A 24,766-nucleotide genomic window follows, 5' to 3' on the forward strand; every position below is an offset into this window, starting at 1 on the left:
AAATTGAATTTTAAAAACTAAAATCAAATATAGTGATTATTATTATTATTATTATTATTATTATTATTTATTTTTATGTCAGTTTTTACTCACTATATCCCATCATGATACATGATTATTATTGAATGTCAGTTTCATTGCATCCCACTTCTCTATTCCTCAGTGCCTGCTTTTGCTTCACTACAAGAAGCAATAAGACTAGATAAGATTAGATCAAAACCAAAGATGTGGGGTGTAGTTTGGGTAATAAGACTAGAAAATATTTTATTAATTCAAAATCCCATCAAATCAAATTCCATTTTCTAATGCCAATTCCATCTAATCCCATTATTCCAAATATGTTACCATCACATTTGTTTTGGTTTATTTTTTTTTTCCTAAAATATTATATCATACTGCAAATTAATAACAATCACAATTCCAATAACAAAATTTCAATAAGACAAACTCAAGAAACTCTAACCTTGTGCAAAGATTGTTGCCAGTAACTAATAAAAGAGCAAGTGTGTGTTAATTTAATAGTGAATTTAGTGAATATTTAAAAGATTTTTCAGAAAAAATATACTTTTTATATGTATTTATGTTAAGTGTGTCTAAAAATTAAAAAAATTACTTAAAATATTAAAACAATTCAGTAAAAATAAAAAAATACGAAAAATTATAAAATAAAATTTTCTAAAAAATATTTTTGGAAAACCAAAAACAACGCATCACATACATTCACTTATTGACTTTTGTTCCATAGTCAAATCAACCAAATTCTGACACATGGCCATTCATCCTTTTTTCACCTGGCTGATTGTTTATTTCTTCTAGTAATTGCTTCTTCTTCTTTTTTTAATTTTTATTATTTTAAACAAAAAGAAAAAAAAACATTTTCTGTTTAATTCGATCACACGTTTCTCACTAGTTATAAATTCTCTGAAGCTTCAATCTCGGCACCAGCTTGACATACATACACACATATATACATATATTATCTACTACTATATATGCACAAACATAAATAATTGCATATTTATAGATTTTGAGATAGGTAGAGGGAGCGAGCGAGAGAAAGAGAGAGAGAGAGACAGAGAGAGAGAGAGAGAGAGAGAGAGAGAGAGAGGTGTCGGAAAATAAAGATATTTCCGGCGAATAGGTCGCCAGAAATAGAAAAACGTTGGGGGATTTTCCGATGAAGATGAAACGGAGAGGCGGGAATAGCGCAAAGCTCGGTGGTAATGGCGAAGAGGAGAGGGTTGGCCGAGTTGACTCGAGCCTGTAGCTCGGCTTTTTTCAGACCCCCTTTCGAAAGCTCGAAAAGAATCCCTACAATTCGGACTCCCGCGGTTCTGAATCTAATTTCACAAGTGCAATGTAAAACTGATAATCACCGAAGAGTCCAAATCCGGAAAATCGTTTTGGAAAATTGATTTTGAATCAAAAAGTGCCAAAATTAGACTGCTTTGCCAGATACATAGTCACCACCTAAATAGATTATTTTGAGAAAATTTAGAAAACCCATGACTCGTGCCAAAGGCCACATGTCCATCATCACCAAAGTCGTCTCGGCTTGGAAACTTAGGTACGAGAGGGGAAGGTCATGAACTGAGCACCCCCACTCGCCCGATCAAAGATCGACCTCTACTAATCATGATATGATTTTTTATAAACATTATGTGGTCTTGTTCCAGTTATTAGACTAGCTTTACTATGTGATGTGCACAAGCAAGTATAGACTAGTTTGCTTAATTTGGAACAATTCAACTCATGTTTGTTTGCGAAAATGGTTTGAATTTGCCACTCAAGTGGGCTTAAAGTTAGAGGATTTGCCACCAAACTTAGTGGGCTTAAAACATGATTTGCCACTCAACAAAGTGCGCTTAAGACATGCATTCGTTGAATCGTTCCAATTCAAACAACAAGCCTTCATCCACAGGCATTCATGTAGTTTATCAAATAAGCATTTAGCCCCATGGAAAGCATGCTAATCATGGCAATATTCACACTCATACAAGTATGCTATAGCATCAAAACTCACCTAGTACTCCAAGCTAAGAAAACATGAGTTAGAAAACTATGCATGGTTTCTAACTATACAAGATGCCTAATGCAACACATGCAATATGCAATTAATAGGCTCGGCTACTAATATGGTATATGAATCGATTTGATAACATGCAGTCTAAGCACGTATTCATCGAAGTATTGAAACGACAATGCAGTTAGAATGATGTGTCGAGCCTCGGTGCATGCAATGCGAATGAATGGATGCAAGCATAAGGTATGCTAATTGAAACATGTCCCTAATCTAACCATCAAAAGCGATTAAATAAAATAGAGAAAGACGTGGGTTTGGAAGACATACACATACGCACGCACACTTATTACAACATTACGCCCTCGCGAAGGAGAGTTCGAATGAAACTAGCTAAGCTACACTACTTAACTAATTATTACAACACTTTAAATGAATTAACTAGCTATTCCAAGCTAATTAAGTAAAACAATTAAATAATTAACTATCTAAGTTAATTAAATATTACAAAGCAAACAAACTTATTAGCTAAATACTTAACAAATTAATTACAAAGTGACTAAGATAATTAATTACAACTAATTAACTAAGCAAATTAACCAAAATGGCCTCGAGGGATGCATGCGTGCTTGGTTTCCACCTGAAGAACATCCGTTGTCTACCCTTGAAAGCCTTTGTTTGCACAACCTTTGCACTATTTCCTTCTCCAGATCAACTCTGCCATGCTTCATAAGCACACCGCTCAACATTCATTGGTGGCCGGCCGGCCACCCACCACTGAGGGGTTGCCGTCCAATACTGATGGCCTGTCGGCCAGTAACAATGGTCGGCTAGCCACTGGTGATGCATAATCCCGAGCTGCAACAGAGAGCAAACGGGGCAAAGAAAGGGTATTCTCACAGGTTGTATGTACTGTGTACCTCTCCTTATCATCAAAAAAAGTTCAAAGGAGTGATACACTTGGCCCTCAAACCATCAATCAGGCAATTTCCATGCATGATGGCTAAGGGACCAATTTTGTACAAGTTCAATGAATGAAAAAACAAGACTCAAATGCCATTACCCCATCATACATGATCAAGGGCAACGAAGACCTAGAAAATGGGCACATTTCATCACTTTTGAGTATGAAATGTCCCATTTCCCTTGTGTTCAAACTAACGCTCGATTTGAACACATGCAATGCAACACAAAGAAGTTCTTATCTTGTCACTTTTACTTGCCAATTCTCTTTACACATTTTAGTTACCAAAATCATTCTTTAATCAATTTGTCCATTTGGTAAGTGTCTTCTAAGATGAAAGAAGTGTAAGCCAAGGAATAATGTAAGGCAAGAGAGAGATCATGCCGTTGGTAATGAACCCTCAAAGAGGATTAAACCATTAAGCATGACCTCAATCTCAAGCTTAAAAGATCCCAAGCTTGAAACAACCCTCAAAAGGAAATAAAAGAGTGAAGCAAAGAGGGAAGTTGTAGAGTTTATAGTGCTAAAATGGAATGAAAAATAACACCAAAAGATGCTATCAACTCAAACAAGAGATATCTAAGACCCTAAAACACCAACTTGTGAGGACTATTACACTACAACCATGCAAAGCAAGACTCAAATGAACTAACTAGCCCAAAACAGAGCAAAAATAGGCTACCCCTCCAAATTTGGACTTCAAAATGAGTTTTTTACCACTGAAAATACTCTGAAATTCAGTGGTTAAAAGACCCAAAAAATTTGGTTTGAAAGTGGTGAACAAAGGTACAAAAGCTATATAAGCAAAGAAGTAAGAACGGTAAACCACCCCCTGACTAAAAATGGCCTCAAACCACCACCTTTAGGCTATAAAAATAGAGTTTTTTATAGTTCAAAATCAGCCCAAAAACAGTTGAAAGAGATGGGAAAACAAGTATGTAAAACAAGTGTAAAAAGAGGAACATTATACCTCTTGAAGGGAAGACACAAATGAGGCAATAAATCAAGCCAAGGCCACCTTCTAGAGCTCAAAGAGGGTCCCAAGTAACCTCATCCCAAAGATAAGCAACTTTGGTTAAGGGTTGATAGGAAAACTTGAAGTGTATCTACACTTGTATGCACAAAAGTTCAAGAGAGAGAGAGAGAGAGAGAGAAATGTAGAAAGAGAGAGAGAGAGAGAGAATTTTGCTCCAAAATTTTCTAACCTCTACAATGGGCGAGAAGGTCCCATATTTATAGAAAAACAAGCTTTTGACTAAGTTATATCAGTCCATACACGTGTATAGTGATCAAGCACATTGTGCCAATAGCTGCAACAACTGTCAAGAAAATATCTGGAAAAAGACATCAATGGCCGACAAGCCACTAATGTGGCCAACCGTCCACCAGTGATGCCCAACAACCTCAATTTGTGACTGGCAGCCTCAATTGGTGGCCGGTAGCCACCAAGGGCTGCAGGCTTGAAGATGTTGGTCCAAAACAGGACACATAATGGATAGGGGTTTCAAGGCTCAAAGACAGGGCATTCCGCCGAGGACTTCGGGCACCAAAACGGACACAAATAGTCATAATCATCAAGTGCACAAACGATGATGTCCAAGTCTTGAGGACGGTCAAAAATGGGGTGTCTCAGGGCCAAAACATGAAGCATGGATTCGAGAGGCGATTGGTGAAGTACGAGAGCTTGCCTGAGTACTTGAAGGACAACGAGTTCATATTGGACTATTATTGGTGTAAATGGCCGTTGAAGGAGACACTGTTCAACGTCTTCGCTTCACACAATGAAACCCTAAACATCTGGACATGAGTCATTCGTTGTTCGAATCAAATCGACTCAATCTTATGAACGAATCGTAAATCGAATTTGAAATCAGTTTCTTTTTGAGTTTGAGTTTGAGTTTGAAATTGAATTTTCGCAGGCATTTGGGGGGGGTTATTATATTTGTTGTGCTAAGTGTGTTGAGCTCGTTGGAGAAGACCAATATCGAAAGCTTGATCGTTAGTTTCTTCAGATATTGTAATTTTTTAATGTTCTTTTTCGTCCATTGAAAAATCATTTCTTAAGCTTGTGTTGGGACATACACAAGACCTACGCTTCAAAAACCGCCGATGATGATGATGATGGGGATGACAATGAAGACAGACGCCAACGGCTCAGATTGTTTTTTCCCTGTGAGTTTTCTTCCCTCCCTCCCTCCCTCCCTCCCTCCACACAATAAGACATGAAATGAGAAAATATATGGCAGTGTTTGGGCATAAATCAATAGATGTTAACTTATTTATTTTTTCTCAAGATTATCAAATATTAATTTATTAATAAAATTAAATTACAACTTAAAAAGGTCGCCTTTCTATCAACTCAACTGCCTAACCTTTCGCTTGGTGACAAAACATGAAAAATGGATAAACAGTCTGCATTCTCTTCTGAATCTGACTCAACGTGATTTAGTAATAGGTGCAAATCAGAGTGGGTTGAGTTGTTGGAGTGAATAGCAACACTCACAAATATAAGACCACTCCATTAATTTAAGGCCCATTTGTTTTCCTCTATCACAGTCTATTTTAAACTGTGAATGATGAAAAGTGAAATGTCTCATGTTTGTTCTGGTTTTGGAATTTCGGATTTGTAGTCTCCTTCGGACTGCGATAGGCCTTGACGAGGGTATTGTTAGTCTGGGAGAGGTAGTGGTATTAGAAAATAGTCTGTTCGACTTAGAGTGTTACCAGTCATCCGCCGGGTCAACCAGTAAATTGCAATTTTTCTTTTTTACATGTTGGACATTTTTTTTTTATTATTAATGTTTAGATACCGCTTGGTAAAGTTTACGTTTTTTTGTTTATGTTTATGAAAAAATTATAAGCTAGATTTTGTTTATTTTTGAAAAATTAAAAACAAAAACTCAAAAACATGTTTGTTAATTTTAATGCATAAAATGTTTATTTTGTTTTTTTAATTATTTATGACAATGAAAATCATGCAAATCATAAAATTATAATAAATATCCAAAATAATAATGTTATACATAAATACAAACCACAATTATATGCAGAGCAAACTGTTGACGATGGAGAACTATTGACAATGGGGAGAGAGAGAGAAAGAGAGAGAGAGAGAGAGAGAGATGTGTTTTTTTACCGTTGCGGAAGACAATATCACGTGTTGAATATATGGTACCAAAATGTGTCTCCCTAGTTTTGAACACCAAACCATCTCTTGAATCAATTTGTTTTTTATTTTTTTTTCCGTGTATTACGCGTTGGATATGTGGATGTTTGGGAAGTTACAATTTTAGTAAGCTATTTTAGTTTTTAACTATTTTAGGAGTCGAAAATTTTTGTGCTTGGAAAGATAGTTAGATTTTTTTATAATTGGATGTGATGTTTGTGAGAAAAAAAAAATGAAATGATTATGGGTTTGATGTGACATTTTGTCGTAACAATTAAAAAAACATTAAATCCCTCACCAAAATGACAGCGAGAGAACCCCTTCTGAAGTGGTGGGTGGAGGAGATCGATTCAAATTGCTGAGAGATGAGAATCTGCAAAATGAGAGATAGAGTTAAGAAGTATGAGACATTATTTTCTACTACAAAAGAGGCACATAACCAAGAAAAAAAACATGAAATCCCTCACCGAAATGGTAGCGAGAGAGCCGCTTATGAAGTGGTTGGTGGAGGAGATCAATCAGAACCGCCAAGAGATGAGAATTTGAAAAATGAGAGATCAAGAAGTTATTGAGATTACTGATATAATTTATTCATTTCTCTCACGTTTTCAATTTGGTGTTAATATGGTTTTTCAATAATTGTCATTAATATTTTGAAAGGAAATATAAAACGTGCAAAATTAGAAGAACTAAACTAGGATTCCTAAGAAGCTATTGAGATTATTGATATAATTTATTCATTTCTCTCATGTTTTCAATTTAGTGTTAATATGGTTTTTCAATAATTGTCAATAATATTTTGGAAGGAAATATAAAAACGTGCAAAATTAGAAGAACTAAACTAGAATTCAAAAAAAATTATTGACATTATTGATATAATTTATTAATTTTCCTCACGTTTTCAATTTGGTTTTGATATGGTTTTTCAACAATTGTCATTAATATTTTGAAAGGAAATATAAAACGTGCGAAACTAGAAGAACTAAACTACGATTCCTAAGAAGTTATGGATATTATTGATATAATTTATTCATTTCTTTCACATTTTCAATTTGGTGTTAATATGGTTTTCCAATAATTGTCATTAATATTTTGGAAGGAAATAAAAAACGTGCAAAATTAGGTGAACTATATCTATGTACTGGACTGGAAGAAGATACCCAACTAGAGAAGAGAGTTTTGAATATCATTTGTATAATGTACTCTACTTATAAGCTGAATATTGAACGTCTATGTATATACTAAAGTCATTCTGAAATATGGTTTGCCTAGAAGGATTCAGATCTAGGACATATCACACGTGCATTATCAGCAACGGCGATGTTAGATATGGATGATGCTTGTAATAAGGCAATTCCTAGATGGCCTTGGTTTGTATTTCTAGCTGGGGCTATGGGCTGTTTAATTTGTAGCTCCCTCTCCCACCTCTTTGCTTACCATTCCAAACGTTGAAATGTGTTTTTATGGCGCTTTGACTATGCTGGCATCTCCTTAATGATAGTCTGCTCCTTCTTTGCTCCTATCGACTATGCTTTCTTCTGCAATCCATATTCACCATTCCTTTATCTGACCTCCTGCAAATTTTGTAGGCAGTGATAATGGTGAAATTAAGGGTTTTTCTAGGGATTGTGTCAGGCTTCTTCCTTCGAAGTTATGGCTTGTTAGTTTTGATTTATTCTCATTCTATATGGACTTCATTTCTGTAGTTGATCTAGTTTTCTAGCTCAGAATACATTTTTTTTTTTTTACATATAATCATACACTTTTTTTTTTATTCAATTCCAATGTTTTGCTGCTCAATTTTTGTTGATTTGATTGTTCACAATTGCGTTTGATCTGGTTTTGTGGATCACAGTTCTTTGGTTTTGGTTTATTGTAATTAAATTAATTTCTTCGGATTCAATATTTGCTAGTCAAAAGAGTTTTGGATCTTAATCTTATGATTACAATTATTTGTAATTGTATTTCCAAGTTTTATTAAAGTCGTGTTTCATGGTAAAGTTAACTTTGTTCATATCTCATATCTCCTTCAATCTGCGAAATGTAGAACTTAAAATAGACGTGTGCTTAGGGACCACAGAGCTGGATTGGTTTCCAATTTCTAAGAAAGAACAGTCTTGTGCTCATCTGAGAGATTCTCTCCTCCAACTTCGGGAATCCATTTCAGGTATTCATGCTTCCCAGTAGTTGCCCATGTCGCTTGCTTATTTGAATTTTGTGTTAAAGGAAGTGCCTTCCATTTTGTCCATATATATATATTTAGAACATATATTTTTGTTGCACCATGCTAATTGAACAATTGGTTGTTCTCATTATGTGTAACGCCCTCAAAATAATAAGTAAACCCAACATCCAACAGTTCTATATAAATGGTAGATAGATCACATTTCCAGACTTACATCAGAGTTAATATTACAAAGTGGGTCTTTCATATAAATTACAAATGTTTACAAACCATAGAAAATGCCCTGCGGGCTTACACCTTTCCAAGTTGTTACTTGGTTACACAAAAGAAGAGTTCTAACTCTATTACAAGTACAGCCCTCGGCTTGTATATACATGTGATCAATAAAACAAATGACAAAGCAGAGTCTTCAACTCCGAACACCCCCGAAGCAAAGATCTGCAACATAACATGCCTCATGTACCTAAAAATGGTATCCCAAGTAGGGTGAGCAAAGCCCAGTAGAGATACACTAAACCCCATATGAGGAATAACTAAAACATTAACATTCGACAAATGAATAACCCATGTACACCAATTAACGTCCTTCTCATAATCCGACAACAATTACAGCCATGCAACCACCCACTTCTCTTAGTTAGCCAATTCAATTTCTAAATATGGTTCATTATCTAACCAAATAATTTAAGTGAGACAGCGCTCAACCTACTAATACATCCGTTATCCTTAATTCAACATGAGACTACGACTCATGTAACTAATACTCCACTTGACAACTTTGTTCATGCATCTCAATTCATAAGGTTTCAGAACTCTCACCCCGGACACTCTGGCCCGCTTAATTATCTATGGAGCCCATCCCCAACCTCTTCCCAAACAAGGGTACATAAATAATGTGTTAAAGTAAATGAACACATATGGAGTACATCCCCTATCTCCTCTCAAACAAAGATGCATAAATAACGTGTTAAAGTATATGAACACATATGGAGTACATCCCCTATCTCCTCCCAAACAAAGATACATAAATAATGTGTTAAAGTATATGAACACATATGGAGTATATCCACTATCTCCTTCCAAACAAAGATACATAAATAATTTGTTAAAGTATACGAACACATATGGAGTACATCCGCCATCTCCTCCCAAACAAAGATACATAAATAATGTGTTAAAGTATATGAACACATATGTGTGTGGAGTACATCCCCTATCTCCTCCAACACACTGGAGTATATCCTCTATCTCCTCCGAAATGAATATACATATATAATGTATTTACGCACTTCATCTCATACAATGATCAATTAATACACATATTTGCTGTATTATTCAAACTGTCACATTCAATGACATAACACTTTCGATTAGTTTCAGTTTTCCCTAATCAACATGTAGTGTCTACAACAATCAAGACTACCCTCCACCGATTGCCCAGAACAGTTGTCTCTAAACAGATAATAAATTTATTAATAGATAAAATATCGACATTTTCATAGGTGAGTGATTAGATTATCCAACTACACCATTTACTCCCACAATTTCCCAATTTCACTATTCTCAACTCAATCTCACTTTTCCCCAAATTAATTATTCAAATTAATTGTTCAACATAATTAGGGCATTTTTCCCTCTTTCTAAATATCAACCCTAAGGTTCAATTTCATCAATTTGACAACAATAATTCCATTTTCCAAAGTCTCTCATACACATGGAGTTTAACATTTGAAAACCCCTTTTTCTTTTAACCACCAAACAAACCCTAACTTTCCCAATAGTACCCAACAACATCAACTAATCAAAATGACTAATATTTATGTCAAAACCCATAAGATGGAGTAGAATATCCCTACCTCAAGAGATGAGACCCAATGGAGAAGATGAAAAACTCGCATGTGCTCCAAACTCAATGATTTTTGGATCCAAATGAAGATCAAGCAAGGCTCTACGCTTTTTACAAAGACACTAGGGTGGAAGATCACTCAAACTAGATCAAACCTTAGAGAGAAGTTGAACTTTTAGAGTGAGGTGCTCTCCAATGGAGGTTTTGAAAAGTAAGAGAGAGAAAGAAAGTGTGAAAAGTGATTTAAAATCACCCACCTGCCATCTGATATACGACTAGTCCGCTCGAGCGGAGAATAGGACGCTCGAGCGTCAAGCACAAAAATTGGACCCTCTCGAGCACAAGAATACCCGCTCGAGCTCCAAGACACAACTGCAAAACACACCTACTCGAGCGCAAAGGGACACCCGCTCGAGCGTAGATTACCCTCTTCCAATATTTTTTACAGACATTGAACACCCGGTCGAGCGCTAAAATGCCCGCTCAAGCGCTACCCGCTCAAATGTAAGGAACTTCGCTCGAGCATGTAAAACACACCTGCAGTAGTTTTACAGATGCAAAAAATGCTAAAAGGACGCAAACTCCACTCGAGCGCGAGAAGACCCGCTCGAGCGGATCACCAAAATCCTGGGCAACACGAATGGGGACCGAAGCTCAACCAACCTATTTCAAACTTGCCCAACACATCCTAAAACTCAAATAGCAAGAGTAAAGGATGGGAATAAGAATACGACAACAACATAATCACGGAACCAAGTCCGGAATACAATAAACAAATATAAGGAAAACCAGGATCGCTATAACCTCCCCCCTTAAAGAATTTCGTCCCCGAAATTAGATACAAGTTTTCTCTATTCTCAACAGTATTACAACTCAATATTCAACAGCCAGACCCATTACCGGTCGTTCCATCCCTTCACAAGGGGCAAATTACAACATATTCCACAATTTAGTTATATTTTCAATGCCAATCAATATATTTGCATTCCTAAAACAAAATTAATATATGCAATGTTAAAATAAACTTCCATTTCAAGGCAAGTTCCAAAATACTTCCATAAACCGAAACATATACAATATTTTACAACTTAAGACATATTCAATGCTCTTAAAGTTTATCAATATAGAAAAATATACAACATATACTCAAGCACCCACAAATAGGTTCGGATATTTCTCTCGGACCTCCCATTCACGTTCCCACGTGGTTTCCTCAACCCCGTTACGTTTCCACAACATCTTATTTAATGGAAAAGTCCTGTTCCACAAGACTCGATAACAATACTAACAGTATGACACATCCAATCACTACAGTGTTCTGAGACACCCACCACGTCTCGACTACCGACAATACTCAAACCAGTATTCAGTACTTAATACCCCAACATGGGAAACACGAAAACATTCGTACACAAGGCTTCCAGTCAACTTTCACAAAACAAGAATGCAAGACGAAGCACGGGTAGAGAACAATATTATGGCTCATAATATCCCAAAATTTCGAGTTCTTGTCAAAGACACACACATGGAACCAGCAACTCAGGCTAGGTCAAATCTAACTTCCCATAAGATATTCCACTCAGGTTAAAGAAATTGTTTTATTTAATCCATTCATTTCAAAGCACTCGGTTTTCCAAAAGTATTCAGACTTATATCATCACCACTTAAACACGTCATTTATAACTGGCCACGGCCGAACTCAAAGACTCTCCTCAAATTATTTTCCCGAAAATAAGGATCGCAACCTCACGTTTCGATTCAAAATCATTTTAATGTATGAAGAGTATCCAATGTCCCTCTCGTGCATCACAACATAACCATCCCATAAAACCCGTCATACTCACGGTGATGACGCAACACTCAAAAACAAAACTCTCATGATAGGGACCCCTGAAAATTTGAAATTCCCAACAATGCAACAACACAAAGGATAACATTGCATACCCCCATGCCTTACACCACACAAACAAGGGCCAAACAAGTCGAAACGACTTTAACAGACTTACTACCTCACTTGTGTTACCATCATCCAAACTCGACGTCAGACACTTATACCGAAGTGACCCAGCTTTACCAAACATCGAGCTACTCGATTCCATCAGTAACCACACTATCGCCTTACCAAGGCCTTCTCCTGGGATTCCCTAAGATTGTTCCCCTTCTACACATCATCTAATAACAACATACGGACCACACACTATCACGCACCGTACTAAGCAAAACCTCCTCATTTAATGCAAGCTATCTTACACCCATACTGAATCCCTCATTCAGAGCTTTCACTCGCCACCTCGGCTGAACTCATAATAACAAGATTTGCATACTCATTCCCTCGTACCGAATTAGCTGACAAGGGTTCACCACCCCATGACACTTATCACTGCTACGTATCTGTTCGTACCGAACACAAGTGAACTCAGTACCTTCATCCCTCAGTGAACTATAGGATCCACTCTTTATTCCACACCCTACTTGTCACTCGCCCCGAGAGTACAACCAAGACATTAAGCCTCCATGCCAAACCACCAGCCATTGTTACTGCTGAACAACCATCTCAGACCAAACTCCGGCACAATCACATGTCGCCGACAAGGCTTTTAAAGACTCATCATCGTAATTCCCCAGCGGAGTAAAAGTTCTCACCCTCCAGACTGTTATCCCAAACCTCACCCGTAAACACCATACCACTGTGACTCTACTCACGGATCACACCCTAACCATGGGTTATACACTCAACCAATCCTACCGACAACATCTCCTGACCTAACCAGTACTAAGGTACAAACCTATTGCATTCGACCATAATAAAAGGGTCCGGAAACTTAGGAAGCTCCCATTATCCTACTGCTTGAGATATAACACCAGCTGCTCACAATACAACAGTCCCCAATGCCAACAACCACAATCTTATATAGGGACTAACACTCCCTCATTAAAACAACCAATCGGTACATATGCAATTTGGCAACGTTACCTACCATGAAGGTATAAGTCTATTCCTAACGAAATTATGCTCTATGCCTCCGTAAAACATCATGTTAAATATACAAAACCCAGTATTAATCGTACACGTTGCACCCTCTCGAGGAGTTCTCACAGCAAAAGACCAAAATCTCTACCACTTACATAAGATTAGAAAGATAACACCTATGAAATTCCATACATCCGGCAAGTATAACTATTCTCGCACCATAGTAGCCCTGACCAAGATACGCATCCCTCAACAATTGTTCCAGATTTGAAATCATGGTTGCTAGCCCTTGCTTCTTTAAACCAAATCACACGCATATAAATGCATTTACACAAAAATTTTACGGTTTCACAACAACTTATTACATTAATAGAACTTTAGAGCCATAACATGCTCCAATCTGCCCATTCTATGGAAATTAACAAGCAAAAGCATATATATATATATATAAACAAGTAGTTTTGATGTTTCAACATTCCCAAAACACATTGGTTACACACAAAACCCAATGATTACAAAATGATAATTCACCGATTACAAAACGGATTAGTCAAAACAAAACCACCCCATCAGTATTACCACTGCCACCGTCCCTCGCTGGACCACTAAAGTTGGTCATTCTCAAACCCAAGACATCTTACGAGCTTACAAGCCACAGACAAGAACTACAAATGTGCCCCAACTGGCCACACTTGGAACAACTGCAAATTTTCCCAACTGGGGCTTAGGAACTCGACTCTCCTGAGGCCCTCGAAAGCTGGCCTGTTTGTCCCCCAAAACGGTATTGCCCCTCTCCAGTCGAATAAGGCTAGACCCGACTAGGTTGCAAAACTCCCAAAGAAACTCATGGCTGAGTATAGAAACGTTTGATATGACCTGGCTAATTACACACCCAACAAGTAAGTGGCTCCCAAGCATGAGACTGGTTCAAAGGCTGAGCTGATGGAGACCTCAACAGCTGCTTCCCCAATGAGCATTCGATCGACCCAAAACCTGGCTGGTTAGATGATTCTGGTGGGGCAGTTACTGGTCGAACTGCCAACCCTGCCCTCTTCCTCTGTGGGGAAACCGAAGACTTGTGGCCCAGCTGACCACATCTGAAACAACCAGCAAACCCCCTATTCTGAGACTGGCCTGAAACTTGAACCTCTCTGGACCTCCCAACAGAAGAGTTTGAAATCCCTGGCGAAGAAAAGGACTTAGTCTGGGACTGAGCATACTTTCATCTCCACCTCTTACTGGGCCTAGAGTACCTATAAACTGTAGGAGTTACTAAGATGGCCTTCTCCCTAACCCGACCAACACTCATAACTATGGCTCCTTCCCTATTTTGTCCCATAGCTAGCACCGCTGCCTCCACATGAGCTGCCGTCTTAACGAGCACACTGTAGCTCCTATGCCAAGACCCAACAATCCTCTCTCGGATGTCGCCGCATAGCCTACTCTCAAACTCTGAACAACGCAATTCCTCTGTCTCCACCAATTCTAGGGCAAACCTTGGCAGGTTAGCAAACCATGCTTCAAACTGTGCCAGAGGTGTAGTACCTTGGCGTAACTCCACAAACTGCTTCCGCAACTCTTCCCTCGTGGAAGGAGGGAAATCAAATGTCACGCCCCAAACCCGCCCCTAAAAGTTTGGGCATGACCTATTCGAAAACGGACATGTAACCTGGTAACATAACATACGGGGCCTTATCGGAAGCACGAAAAAAAATGGAAATAATGAAACAAATAAACTCCATTGAGCTACTTCTACATGCCAGGATCTCATTCATCACATGCATTATAGTGGATAGATAAAGTTCCAACTATAACCCGGAGCATATACATACACATTTACAATGCCAGCCCCATGATTGGGCGTATACAAAAAAAATGAACATGAAAGTATATACAACAACCTTAGAGGGACACTCATAAGCAAGTCAACATCTTAACAACTTGACAAAATAAATGGCTTATACAGTGCCTGGACATACGAAGGTTGACAAAAGAAAGCGGACGTCTTGGCTAGGACTGACCACCTGGTTGCTGACCTACAGAAACAGACATAATAGAGAGTGAGCCGGGCTCAGTGAATAGTAATACATAAATAAAATGATGCTTAACTTGAAACATAATACATGTCAATGTAATAGTCTGATTCTGTGCTAAGTACATAACGGCCTTAGGCCCAATCTTGCAACATAAACTTGATGGCTATAAGCCCTTGAAATGTGGTGGCACGAGGCCCTTGAAACATTGGCATAAAGCCCTTGAAACTTGTTTGACCTTGTAGTATATTCAAACTTGTAACATATACTTGAAACATACCTGAGCATACTTGAACATCATTCATTAATTCAAAACGGAACATATTATAACTAGAGTGTTTCTTGTTGTATTCTGTCATTTTCGTACGCTTAACAATAAGAGACTAATTCACATTCTCATGAGAGTCACATAAAAATGCTAAACTTTGCACTTATATCGTAGATTCTGAATAACTTCCAATTCATAAGCAACATAGCAAAATAACTTCAAATTCATATGGATACACATGGCTACTCTTATATTTACTCAGAATCTATTCTTCACGAATGAACATAAATTCTTTTGGGTAAATGACTTAATTCACGTGTTCTATTAATCAATAGTATACACCGTTGTTTAGTCGTTCTTATATGTTAACATAGTTGCCTTGCCTTGTAATTAATAGAGTCCTAATGGTAACCGTTACATCATTCCCACGAGTTGACATAATTAACGTAAAGTTAATAGGACAAAGTAAGCACGTTTTCATTAGATTACAGATGACTTTATCGGTTTCACAATTCCACCGTTCGGCCCTTGGCCTGAGGGGTTCACACATTCACGATAGCCTTTAGGTTTCATAGATTCACAACTCATCACATCGGCCTTCGGCCCTTTGGATTCACAAGTTCACAAGTTTGGCCCTTGGCCTCATAGCTTCATAATTTCACAAATGGCCCCTGGCCACATAGGTTCATAGTTCACAAATGGCCCCTGGCCACATAAATTCACAAGTCGGCCCTTGGCCTCATAAATTCACAAGTTCACAAGTTTGGCCCTTGGCCTCATAGCTTCATAATTTCACAAATGGCCCCTGGCCACATAGGTTCATAGTTCACAAATGGCCCCTGGCCACATAAATTCACAAGTCGGCCCTCGGCCTCATAAATTCACATATACATAAATTAGCTTTTGGGTTTCATAGGTTCACAATTCGGCTCTTGGCTTCATAGTTTCACAATTCACAACTCGGAAATTCATACTTCACAAATGGCCCTCGGCCACATCGTTTCATATTTCACAAGTTGGTGATCCATACTTCACAAATTCGAGATGCATATTTCACAAATCCTTTTTGATGTTTCCATAATTTCACAATGTTCCTCATATAGCATACACCTTTGGTGTTTCCATAATTTCACAATATTTACGTAGCATACATAACATGCATGTCAACATAATTCTTATGACGAAGATCATAACGTCGATAACAATAATCATTAATGGTTAAAGATACATCGAAGTACTACTACTCACAGTGCTACAACGGAGTGCTTGGCCCTCCTGAAGTATGCCCTGTACACATATATAAATTAGTCATTAGTTATCTTTCCTTCCTTTATTATTCTTCACAAGCCTACCATTATCCATCCATTATACCACAATTTCCTCCATCTCAATATATCTATATATAGAAATAGAAGATTACCATTCTTACAAACACAATATGGAATTTTTAATCAATCACTTCGATTTCAAGATAGGAAGGAATTGTATGGACATCTTCCATATTTTTCCAAAAATAAATCATTCTCTTGATTTTAATAACTAAGCAAGCCCACAAGTATTTAGCAAAATAATTTGGGATTAACCCATTTTGGAAAACTCTATATTTTAGGTCACAAAAATCAAAGTCAACATAGTCAATACCATCTCACATAATCACTACAATTCAACATAAGCAACATGATTCAACTCAACATCATTAAATATAATTCAACATAATTCAAGAGAAATTCTTAAATTCCATTTCAACATTCCAAAACCAAGTTCATATCATTCATACCATTAATAGATTATTTCCCCAATTTTCCCTTCACATGCTAGCATGAATTCCAATATTCATAACAAAGTTCATTCGCAAATTTTAAACATAATCTTCAAACATTTCCAAATTCTAATTAAACTTGAACACATATAATTCAATACCTCAATTTCATTATGCTACTTTCAATTTGGGCCAAATCATTGGGTATCAACATTACTCAACCTAGGGTTTCAAGAAAAATGAGGATTTTTAACAAAAATTCACACTTCTTAAATTACCACTTTTAATTCCAATTTTCCCAATGATTCTACATCTAGGATTCACAATTCATCATTTTAACCCACCAATTTAACTCCCAACATCTTCAAACCATAAAACCCCAAATCTCATATCATACACTACAAGCTCTAAACATGGAAATTTTGTATTTAGATAATAAAATGTCACAAATCTATCTATGGATATAAGTATTGAAGAGTATTCAAACCATTACCTCAATAATCAAGCAAAGAAGTGAGCTTGAGAAGAAGCCTTCACAAATCCAAGTTCTAATCGGGTACAAACATTGATCCTCCCTTGTTCTCCATCCTTGATGCCAAAAACCATGGTGGATCATGAGCAAAGTAAAGGAATTCAAGGATTTGGGGCTAGGGTTTCGGATATGGAAGAGGGGAGAAGAAGAGAGGAAAAGAAATTGCAAGAAATGGCCCCAAAATCCCGTTTTTAGAGCTGCTGTCCCGCACAGGCCGCACGTGCGGCACTATTCCCCGCACGTGCGGCTCTGCTTCCAGCACAGATGTGAAAATTTCAAACGGGTATAACTCTCTCATCGGGACTCCGTTCTAGGTCGTTCTTGTGTCCAAATCGAAGCCCCGGAAATAAGCTTTCCAATGGTTCTAACCTCACATTCAAATTCAAAGTGTGGAAAAAGAAAAGGACAAATGAATGACGGCTGATCGTAGATTAACTATTCGAATTAAATTCGTTGGTCCAATCTTACTTTACCATCATACCACCACCTCAAACAATAACCCAAAATAAGGTAAGAACATTCCAAATACACTATTAAGAATGTCAAAAATGAGCCCATGCTCGAGCGGAGGGTAAAAAAAAAATTTCAAGCCGATACAATAAAGGTCGCCATAACTCAGCAGATAATTCTTTAATTCCGATAGATATAGTTGAATTAAAACACATTAAACCCTAATTAAATAAGGATGACTTTCTATACGCATTTGGGGTCATTACATTCTCCCCACCTTAAGAAGTTTGGTCCTCCAAACTTGATTCACCTTGTCACAAGTCTAGTTCCGTCCTGGACATATAACATTTCTCAATCATTTAGTCATTCACAATTCTATACAATTAATTTTGATGGAGTTTGCTCCCAAAATCACAAGTAATTCAACTCCACTAAATAATTGATAACCCAATTAATAATAATACTTCATAACATTTTCATTTATTACTCCACAAATCATATCTTCCACAAAATAGAACAGCTTAAGGGTATTCAGAAATGAATTCATTTCAATTATTCGTTTGCATGCAACTCATAAACTATCAAACATAATTCAAACTTTTTAAGTTCACAAATAACCCCCATTATCATAATTCCTTCAAGATTAAGGAAACATTCACGGCATAATCATGCGTCAAAGGTATATACTTCGTACAACGATTAGACCCACAGTAGCAATTAAGTTCTAAATCAACGATTTCGTGGTTCTTTGTTCATTACCTAAATTAGACTTATCAGTTCAAATCAAATCCCTAACACACTCCAAATACCAACTTAAATCTCATATCAAGGAATTACATGTTCAGAGTAGAGTATTAGTAAAATCAAATACAGATTAAACCTTAATGGTCATACTTCCCAAATTACAGTACAGGAACTTATCAGACCTTTCAAAGATATCAGATGATGGAATAATTCCCAATAACATTAAACTTATTTAAACTTTGATAGAACAATCTCCAATTCAACTGATAACAGATAAGACAGAATAGCTTGAAGCTCAACATAGAGCCTTCATCAAGCATGCCACAATCAATTATCAAATGAAGAACTCGTTCATGCATAGCGAGATATCTCTTTCAGAAAACTTGTCATACCTTGAACATTCGGAGTTCCGTAGCGTATCTAGTCATTTTGGGAAAATTATTCAGAAAGCTTATCATATCATAAACATGTCGGAAGTTCATAGCATTTTTATTATTTCCGAAAATACTTATCATATAAAACATTTCGTAGCCCAAAATATGGATTTCCTTAAACATTGTATAGCATAGTTGTTGTTAAAATCATTTGACAAAAGTACTGAATGCAGATGATGGTATGACATCTCTAAATAACACGGATCACATAAGGTTTTTTTTTTTTTTTTTTTTTATAAATAAACACTCTTTTCCGTATCATAATAAAGGAACAAGCCTTAAATTAAGTCTCATATAAATATTTCATCCTTAATCAATAATGGTGGGTTTATGATAACAATACGTTAGGTTCAGAATAAAAACACATCAAAGCAAAATTATGTCCTTCAGTCAATTGGCAGTCCACAAAAGAAACACAATTTCCCTATATCATTAAACTTCTATAAAATTGTACCGAACATTATGTGATCACAAATCATGATACTTGTATTTATTAACATTCCAGGTAGCAATTTCAACATTCTAACTCTTGATTACCAATTCCATGCTCGTTATCAATCATTAAATATTTTAATCATAATAATTTCATGAATTGTCAGCTACCATAATTCTAATGTCTCTCATCATTTCATGTTTCCAGAATTCAACATGTTTGTACTTCCCATTAGCCAAGTCAAAACACTACAATTTCATAAACCTTAGCCTTTTGTTTCCTTATACATATCACGTAGAGAAATATTGATTACAGATTACAATTTACACATAACAAAATAGATTACAAATGGTAGTGTGAGATTTCAAATGTCGAATTTCATATTTCAGAATGCAAATTTCGAATTACAGACTTCCATAACAAATTACACACAATTCTAAGAGGGGTCATTATATACATAACTTCTTCAAACAGCCATTCGTATTCAACACAAGTTCAGTTAGCCCACAAACACATCTTATCAAATACTCATATGCAGTCATTGCACAAAATCACAGATCTAAACATTGTTGTGACAAGGAAGACTATATCATTTTCTTTAGTCTTAGGATTATTCCATACCTAGGGTTTAATCACTTCATCTAAATAGATGATAAGCAACTTCCAATCCGCAAATAACAATCGATAACATACATCTTATTTAATCATTGACATAGGGACTGTCTTACCGATCAGCTCGAACCCTTACCATGCTTCCGCTGCGCAATTCTGTTGATTTAACCCCATCTGCATGCCTTACCATGTTCTACATCACAATCATTCACAATATACACAAAGAATATACAATGGACAAGGGTGATAATCGTTAGCGTTAACAAATTGCATTTAACGTTGCCATCACTTTCTTTCATATGCACTAAGGGTTTAATGCATGATGCCTAAGTCTTTTCTAGACATCCTAAAGCTCAATGGATTCGTGTGTGAGATAGCAACTCGTGCTCTGATACCACTTGTCACGCCCCAAACCCGCCCCTAAAAGTTTGGGCATGACCTATTCGAAAACGGACATGTAACCTGGTAACATAACATACGGGGCCTTATCGGAAGCACGAAAAAAAATGGAAATAATGAGACAAATAAACTCCATTGAGCTACTTCTACATGCCAGGATCTCATTCATCACATGCATTATAGTGGATAGATAAAGTTCCAACTATAACCCGGAGCATATACATACACATTTACAATGCCAGCCCCATGATTGGGCGTATACAAAAAAAATGAACATGAAAGTATATACAACAACCTTAGAGGGACACTCATAAGCAAGTCAACATCTTAACAACTTGACAAAATAAATGGCTTATACAGTGCCTGGACATACGAAGGTTGACAAAAGAAAGCGGACGTCTTGGCTAGGACTGACCACCTGGTTGCTGACCTACAGAAACAGACATAATAGAGAGTGAGCCGGGCTCAGTGAATAGTAATACATAAATAAAATGATGCTTAACTTGAAACATAATGCATGTCAATGTAATAGTCTGATTCTGTGCTAAGTACATAACGGCCTTAGGCCCAATCTTGCAACATAAACTTGATGGCTATAAGCCCTTGAAATGTGGTGGCACGAGGCCCTTGAAACATTGGCATAAAGCCCTTGAAACTTGTTTGACCTTGTAGTATATTCAAACTTGTAACATATACTTGAAACATACCTGAGCCTACTTGAACATCATTCATTAATTCAAAACGGAACATATTATAACTAGAGTGTTTCTTGTTGTATTCTGTCATTTTCGTACGCTTAACAATAAGAGACTAATTCACATTCTCATGAGAGTCACATAAAAATGCTAAACTTTGCACTTATATCGTAGATTCTGAATAACTTCCAATTCATAAGCAACATAGCAAAATAACTTCAAATTCATATGGATACACATGGCTACTCTTATATTTACTCAGAATCTATTCTTCAAGAATGAACATAAATTCTTTTGGGTAAATGACTTAATTCACGTGTTCTATTAATCAATAGTATACACCGTTGTTTAATCGTTCTTATATGTTAACATAGTTGCCTTGCCTTGTAATTAATAGAGTCCTAATGGTAACCGTTACATCATTCCCACGAGTTGACATAATTAACGTAAAGTTAATAGGACAAAGTAAGCACGTTTTCATTAGATTACAGATGACTTTATCGGTTTCACAATTCCACCGTTCGGCCCTTGGCCTGAGGGGTTCACACATTCACGATAGCCTTTAGGTTTCATAGATTCACAACTCATCACATCGGCCTTCGGCCCTTTGGATTCACAAGTTCACAAGTTTGGCCCTTGGCCTCATAGCTTCATAATTTCACAAATGGCCCCTGGCCACATAGGTTCATAGTTCACAAATGGCCCCTGGCCACATAAATTCACAAGTCGGCCCTTGGCCTCATAAATTCACAAGTTCACAAGTTTGGCCCTTGGCCTCATAGCTTCATAATTTCACAAATGGCCCCTGGCCACATAGGTTCATAGTTCACAAATGGCCCCTGGCCACATAAATTCACAAGTCGGCCCTCGGCCTCATAAATTCACAAGTCGGCCCTCGGCCTCATAAATTCACATATACATAAATTAGCTTTTGGGTTTCATAGGTTCACAATTCGGCTCTTGGCTTCATAGTTTCACAATTCACAACTCGGAAATTCATACTTCACAAATGGCCCTCGGCCACATCGTTTCATATTTCACAAGTTGGTGATCCATACTTCACAAATTCGAGATGCATATTTCACAAATCCTTTTTGATGTTTCCATAATTTCACAATGTTCCTCATATAGCATACACCTTTGGTGTTTCCATAATTTCACAATATTTACGTAGCATACATAACATGCATGTCAACATAATTCTTATGACGAAGATCATAACGTCGATAACAATAATCATTAATGGTTAAAGATACATCGAAGTACTACTACTCACAGTGCTACAACGGAGTGCTTGGCCCTCCTGAAGTATGCCCTGTACACATATATAAATTAGTCATTAGTTATCTTTCCTTCCTTTATTATTCTTCACAAGCCTACCATTATCCATCCATTATACCACAATTTCCTCCATCTCAATATATCTATATATAGAAATAGAAGATTACCATTCTTACAAACACAATATGGAATTTTTAATCAATCACTTCGATTTCAAGATAGGAAGGAATTGTATGGACATCTTCCATATTTTTCCAAAAATAAATCATTCTCTTGATTTTAATAACTAAGCAAGCCCACAAGTATTTAGCAAAATAATTTGGGATTAACCCATTTTGGAAAACTCTATATTTTAGGTCACAAAAATCAAAGTCAACATAGTCAATACCATCTCACATAATCACTACAATTCAACATAAGCAACATGATTCAACTCAACATCATTAAATATAATTCAACATAATTCAAGAGAAATTCTTAAATTCCATTTCAACATTCCAAAACCAAGTTCATATCATTCATACCATTAATAGATTATTTCCCCAATTTTCCCTTCACATGCTAGCATGAATTCCAATATTCATAACAAAGTTCATTCGCAAATTTTAAACATAATCTTCAAACATTTCCAAATTCTAATTAAACTTGAACACATATAATTCAATACCTCAATTTCATTATGCTACTTTCAATTTGGGCCAAATCATTGGGTATCAACATTACTCAACCTAGGGTTTCAAGAAAAATGAGGATTTTTAACAAAAATTCACACTTCTTAAATTACCACTTTTAATTCCAATTTTCCCAATGATTCTACATCTAGGATTCACAATTCATCATTTTAACCCACCAATTTAACTCCCAACATCTTCAAACCATAAAACCCCAAATCTCATATCATACACTACAAGCTCTAAACATGGAAATTTTGTATTTAGATAATAAAATGTCACAAATCTATCTATGGATATAAGTATTGAAGAGTATTCAAACCATTACCTCAATAATCAAGCAAAGAAGTGAGCTTGAGAAGAAGCCTTCACAAATCCAAGTTCTAATCGGGTACAAACATTGATCCTCCCTTGTTCTCCATCCTTGATGCCAAAAACCATGGTGGATCATGAGCAAAGTAAAGGAATTCAAGGATTTGGGGCTAGGGTTTCGGATATGGAAGAGGGGAGAAGAAGAGAGGAAAAGAAATTGCAAGAAATGGCCCCAAAATCCCGTTTTTAGAGCTGCTGTCCCGCACAGGCCGCACGTGCGGCGCTATTCCCCGCACGTGCGGCTCTGCTTCCAGCACAGATGTGAAAATTTCAAACGGGTATAACTCTCTCATCGGGACTCCGTTCTAGGTCGTTCTTGTGTCCAAATCGAAGCCCCGGAAATAAGCTTTCCAATGGTTCTAACCTCACATTCAAATTCAAAGTGTGGAAAAAGAAAAGGACAAATGAATGACGGCTGATCGTAGATTAACTATTCGAATTAAATTCGTTGGTCCAATCTTACTTTACCATCATACCACCACCTCAAACAATAACCCAAAATAAGGTAAGAACATTCCAAATACACTATTAAGAATGTCAAAAATGAGCCCATGCTCGAGCGGAGGGTAAAAAAAAAATTTCAAGCCGATACAATAAAGGTCGCCATAACTCAGCAGATAATTCTTTAATTCCGATAGATATAGTTGAATTAAAACACATTAAACCCTAATTAAATAAGGATGACTTTCTATACGCATTTGGGGTCATTACATCAAAACTTCCTCGTCTAGGCATCCTAGTAAAAGTAACAAAGGTATTAGTACATTTTCAAATGTACCGAAGCTATTTCACTCGCGTCCTAAAGCATTGGACAACTGTAATTCATTCCACGTAAGCACATAATCCCATAAGCACTTACGAATTTTATTTTCGAATAATGATAGTCACGAGGCGTTGCTAGTGTTCCGGTTAGAAACAACATTGATCAAGT

The 24,766-nt window shown here is 36.8% G+C and overlaps 2 long non-coding RNA genes across 2 annotated transcripts; both read right to left on the reverse strand.

Moving 5' to 3' along the window:
- Window positions 1-14,901: 14,901 nt before the first annotated feature.
- On the reverse strand, window positions 14,902-17,908 carry LOC114286939 (uncharacterized). The gene is made up of 3 exons (XR_014343369.1): window positions 17,706-17,908; window positions 16,702-16,740; window positions 14,902-15,188 (listed from the first exon to the last, which is right to left on the reverse strand). It is a non-coding gene; the product is annotated as an uncharacterized LOC114286939 (long non-coding RNA).
- A 3,051-nt stretch (window positions 17,909-20,959) lies between these two features.
- Window positions 20,960-23,994, reverse strand: LOC145801719 (uncharacterized). Its single transcript, XR_014343370.1, has 3 exons — window positions 23,792-23,994; window positions 22,788-22,826; window positions 20,960-21,246 (listed from the first exon to the last, which is right to left on the reverse strand). It is a non-coding gene; the product is annotated as an uncharacterized LOC145801719 (long non-coding RNA).
- Window positions 23,995-24,766: the final 772 nt, after the last annotated feature.

Source organism: Camellia sinensis, chromosome 10, assembly GCF_055761805.1.
Source record: "Camellia sinensis isolate YWXY chromosome 10, ASM5576180v1, whole genome shotgun sequence".
In the NCBI taxonomy this organism is placed as follows: Eukaryota; Viridiplantae; Streptophyta; class Magnoliopsida; order Ericales; family Theaceae; genus Camellia; species Camellia sinensis.